Source organism: Macrotis lagotis, chromosome 1 (genome assembly GCF_037893015.1).
Source record: "Macrotis lagotis isolate mMagLag1 chromosome 1, bilby.v1.9.chrom.fasta, whole genome shotgun sequence".
In the NCBI taxonomy this organism is placed as follows: Eukaryota; Metazoa; Chordata; class Mammalia; order Peramelemorphia; family Peramelidae; genus Macrotis; species Macrotis lagotis.
Window position 1 is genome coordinate 816815791 of NC_133658.1, and position 6000 is coordinate 816821790.

Below are 6000 nucleotides of genomic sequence, written 5' to 3' on the forward strand. Positions count from 1 at the left end.
AATCTGTATTAAATCACTTATTATTATAACTCTAATCTGTTATCATTGTTAACAATGGACAAAAGGCCTATAATGATAATGATGGCTGTCCTTCATTCTTGAAGAAGACCATGACATTAGGGAGACCATGACAAGCACATGAATTGGATATCAGTGAGGAGGTGCTGTACTAAGTCACCAACCTCACTTTCTCCTCCAGAATCATCTGGGTCCAATGACCAGACGTGGCTTGGGACAACTGGCAATTGCCCTAAATGTGAGGCAATCAAGGTTAAGTGACTCCCCCAAGACCACATAGCTAGAGTCTGAGACTGGATTTGAACTCCTATCCTCCTGACTTCCAAGGCCAATGCTCTACCCATTGCACCATCTAGCTGCCCCAGTACCACCTTTCTGAGAATCAATGAATAGTGGGGACTTTGACCTTGTAAAATCCTGAAAAGTGGGAGCAGTTTCTGGTTCTTTCTGGCCATGGTGTAGTGGAAAGAACACTGTATTTAGAGTCAAAGGACCTGGATTTTAGTTATTACCCTGCCTTTTCCCTTCTCTGAGCTTTGGTTTCCTTAGCAAGGGTGTTGGATTCCATGGTTGCCTCCAGCTCTAAATTCATGACATTGTGATTAGTGTTGATAGTCCAGTTCAGCAAGTCAGGAGACCTGAGCTTTGAGTCCAAGTTCTCTCATTATTTAACTTTGTGATGAAGTCCTAACTAAAAGAACAACCTAACAACTTAAAGAAGCTCATCCCTAGAAGATTGACCAGTAAGTGATCCATAGTAACTTATGAAGACCTTCTACTAATGTATTAAGGCCTCAAGATTTGCTTTAGTGTTGGATTCATTGATTCTAATGAATCATTGATCATTTGATTCATCAGAGCTGGATTACAGACTGTGAGCGGTATTAGAAGACAAAACCCCTCAATTTATAGATGGTCAGGAGAGCTTAAGCATCCAGGGTCACATAGGAAGGAAATTTAACTAGACTGATCCATATATGGCAATTGCAAAGTTCAAAGCCTTTCTACCAGAGTTTGCATTGCATTGGTATGGCCTTTGACAACTCAAGACTGGTTGTACCCCTGTTAACAAAGTTCCCGAGATCACAAGGGATAGTAATGACTTGTTCTAAATTAACTAGACAAATCACTCACTGTACCTTTTACTGCTCTGTTAAACGAAATTGTTGGGGGGGGCAAAAGAAATAAGCATTTATCAAGTCCCCATTTTAAGGTAGAGGAAATTGAAGCAGAAAGCATAAGTAACTTGGGTCTCTGATCATGAAACTAGTAAGTAATGGAGGTCACATCTGAACTCAGATTTTTCGGGGTCAAGGTCCAACCCCCCATCAATTTTGCCATCCAGCTGACTAGATAATATTTCAACTCTGTATTTATGAAGGTCTTTTACCCCCTCCCAAAGTTATACTATCTATGGTGCTATGTAAAATATAATAATTTTAGTAACTCATGCTATTATTTATCCCCATTTTTACAGTAAAGGAAACTGAAGAAAACAAAAGTTACTTGTCCAGGGTCACACAGCTAGTGACTAAAGCCTATGTCAATAAAATCACAGATTCAGTTAAAAAACAGTAATTCCAAGGCTTACTGTGTGAAATGTATTGTGATAGATAGATAGATAGATAGATAGATAGATAAATGTAGCACTTATTATAGTACTCAAGAGCCATAACTAGCAATTTTGGTACTTTGGGGCAAGTGTCAAGAAACATTCAAACAAATCAACAAATATATATTAAGTACCTACTATATGCAGATTATACTAAGCCCTGGGGAGCACAAAAACAAAGAATGAAACAACCCCTATTCACAAGAAATTTATATTTGAATCTTTAGATTGAACTTTTGATAACAAATACACATGGGTATGAATGAAAGGAGAGAAAAGTCCTCAGACCACAAAACCCTTTAAGGAGAGAAATCCCAGGACATTGAGGATTCTGCTGGGAGTTGTGGGGTGGGAAGTAGCACAACATCTGATAATTTCTTCATTTGTTCATGCTAACTAGTCATTATGCTTGGTTGTTTCAACACTGCTAGAACTGTAAAAAAAATCTTTAATCTCTTAATTTCTAGGGAAAAACCCAGTTTTTATCATTCTAATTATACTCAGAAGCATATCCAGACCTCAAACAAATTACAAATTTGATAAAAAATAACTCTAGGCAAAGCATATTTTAATTTTATCTCCACGTTTTTAAATTGGCATGTCTCAAAGTCATATAACTCCAACAGAATACTGTTATTTTTAATGAACCATTGCTTCTGGAAAAAGTTAACATCATTAAGGAAATTTATAATTTCCTGAAGATAATCAAGCTCACTCTTCTCCTCTTGTCCAATTCTGAGTCTGATATTTTATCTATTCATTTATTTATTCATTTAGTTATCTATCTGAGTCCCTTTTTATTTCTATTCCTATATAGACTGATGATCGAGCTCTGTGGAATGCCTGTCCAATTGCACATCATAACCTGGGCAATAGAAATTCTTCATATACTTGATCTTTTCTGCATGGATGATTAGGCCAAATTTTTAATGGGAGGTTATATAGGATAAGTTGACCAGTGTCAAAAACTCATAATTAACTGAGGTCAGTTTCAAGTGAAGATCTTCCTGACTCCAAGTCAGCATCCTACCAATTATCCCAGGCTTCCATGTTCCATCCAGTACATCACACAGGATCACTACACAGAAAAGATCAGTTTGATGAGTGGTGATTTCTACTAATAGAGATAGTAGCCACAGCAGTAATATCTTAAAACCATTAGCATGGGATAACTAAGTAACTGGTGAGCAAAAGATTTTGATGTAGGAAAGTATCATGTAGAAAGAGAGCTAGAATGGACCTCAAAAAGTGGTGTCAAATCCAAATAGAAAGGAGGCTATAAAACCTTCCATAAGAATCCCTGCATTGACTTAGAAAACCACATATTAACATTATCAATATTTTATAATATTTTATTTTGTTAAAAGTTTTCCAATCAGATGACAGAGAGGCAGGAAATCCCATGAGTTCTCCAAACCACTCCAAATACCTTTAAATAATGATTCTAACCAAATCGTAAAGTGGCAGAACCCACAAAGACTGAGTGGAACAATTTTCCATCCCAATACAACTTGGAAGGGAAAGATCTGTTACATGGGGGTTAGAAAGGGCCCATAGCACAGCAGGGCCTTGCCAGGCTTCAGCCATCCAGAAACAACCCTGAGGCATCTAGTATCCAGAGGATGTCTGGGTGTGGCAGTGGTGGTGGTATTCAGACCTTTCAGTCCAGGGATTGCCAAGGACAATTGAGAAGGTCAGCAGGAAATATCTCCCACACCAGAGTAAGAGGGGAACCCAGGCCAGCATAGGTCTCAGCATAGAACTGGCCTCAGGAACCAGGAGCAGGCCTGGGGAGCACCCAGCAGGCAGCCACCGGGAAGCTGCTTCCAGAGTCCTCAGCCAATAGATGGCAAGGAGGAAAGGAGAGATGCAGAGGTCTCTGCTATACCTGAGGCAGGACTCTATTGCTTTGTCTATACTCAGATCCAGGTTGCAGTCTGGGGTCCCAGTCTTAGGAAAAGGAGCTTTACTATCATAAATGGAGCAAGGACTCTCCTACAATTCCACAGCAGAAAAGAGTGCTTGTGGTCATCCACAGACCAGAGCACAGTCCAGGAGAGTGGTCAGAGCCTCTCATATAAGACCTTAGAGGAATTGAGGTCCCTGGGGGGGTGACTCTGAAATCAACTGCAAAAACTCTCAAAAGCTTGGGAATGAGTCTTCCACCCTGGGAGCAGAACCCCACTCTAACAAAGAGTTAAAATCAAGTCTAGGAAAATGAGCAAACAACAGAAAAAAAAAATCCAACCATAGACAATTACTTTGGTCCTGATGACTTTGTGAGAAATCAAGGAACAATAAAACAAAACCAAAAGAATGAAAAACTAGGAAGAAAATGTGAAATATCTCACTGGAAAAACAAGTGAATTGGAAAACAGTTCTAGGAGAGATAATTTTAAAATTATTAAGCTTTCTGAAAATCATGGCCAAAAAAGAAACCTAGACTTCATTTTTCATGAAATGATCCAAGAAATGCCCTGATAGCCTAGTCACAGAGGGTAATAGAGAAACTGGAAGAATCCACCAATCACCTGCTGAAAGAGATCCCAAAATGAAAAACTGACAGTAATATTATATCCAAATTTCAGAACTCTCAAATCAAGGACAAAGTATTACAAGCAACCAGAAAGAAACAATTTAAATATGATGGTGCTTCAGACAGGATAAGACAAGATTTAGCAGCTTCCACATTAAGGACTCATAAGGCTTGGAATATATTCCAGAAGGCAAAGGAGCTTATATAACAACCAAGAATCAACTACCCAGCAAAAACTGGACATTCTATTTCAGGAGAAAAGATGGAAATAGGGGACTTTCAAACTTTCCTGATGAAACAACCAGAGCTGAACAGAAAGTCTGATCTTCAGGTGTAGAACTCATGTGAAACATAGAGAAAATAGATAGAAAGGGCAAATTATGAGGGACTTAATGATGTTGAACTTAATGATGTTTGTATTCTTGCATGAGGAGATGATACTGATAACTCTTATGAGCCTTCTCATTTACAAGGACAGTTAGATGGAGCCTATATAGACATAGTACAGGAGGGAGTTGAATCTGAAGGCATATTATATTAAAAAGAGTTAAAAGAATGTACTGGGAGATAGGGAAAGGAGAGGAAGGATAGGCTGGTATTTTACATAAAAGAGCCAAGAAAAAGCTTTTACAATAGAATGGAAGTGGGAGGAAAGATGAGGTGAGGTGAATAAAGTTTTATTCTCATTGGAAGTGACTCAGACAGGAAATAAAATACATACTCAATTGAATATAGAAATCTATCCTACCCTAGAGGAAAATAGAAGAGGAAATGGATATGAGAAAGAGGATGGGGGAGGAAAGGGGGGATATAGGTGATAGAAGAGAGGGAAGATCGTGGGAAAGGGTAGTCAGATATAGGACACATTTGACAAGGGACAGGCTGAAAGGAGAGAGAGAATATTATAAATGGGGGTAGGGGATAGGATGGAGGAAAGTATGGCTAGCAATAGCAACTATGGGGAAAAATATTGAAGCAATTTCTCTGATAGACTTATGACAAAGGATGTTGACTCAAAAGAAAGAGCTGATGGTGTCTGAATACAGACTAAAGCAAATTCCTCCCCACTTCATTTTTCTTGAGGTTTCTGGGTGTCTGTGTGTGTGTGTGTGTGTGTGTGTGTGTGATTATGTTTACTTTTACACCATGACTATTGTAGTAATGTATTTCATGGCTTCACATTTTTAACCTATACCAAGTAACTGGCTTGCTCAATGTGGGGAGTCAGTTGGGAGGAAGGGAGAGAATTTGGAACTCAAAGTTTTGGATGAAGATGTTGAGGCTTGCTTTTACATGTAGCTGGGGTAAAGAAATGTAAAAAATAAGAATAAATAAAAGTTTGTCAATCAATTTTACTCAAAGAGCAATAAAATAAATCCAGGATTACCAATACTAGAAGAGCAACTAGATGATGTAGTGGATAGAGCACTGACCTTGGAGTCAGGAGGACAAGGAGTTCAAATCTGACCTCAGACACTTGACTCTTACTAGTTGTATGACCTTGGGCAAGTCACTTAACCCTGATTGCCTCACATCCAGGTTCACTCCAGTTGTGCTGATTTATATCTGACCGCTGGGCCCAGATTGCTCCAGAGGAGAAAGTGAGACTAGTGAATTAGCACAGCCCCCCCCCCCACTCAAATCCAATTCATGTGCTTGTCACGGCATCACCTCCATGTCATGGTCTTCTTCAAAACTGAAGAACAAAATAATAATAAATAAAAAAAATAGACCACTACTAGATCTACATCTTGAAGAGATCATCACAAAGAGTGAAAATCCCATATATACAAAAATATTCATAGCAGCACTTTTTAAAATGGCAAAGACTTGG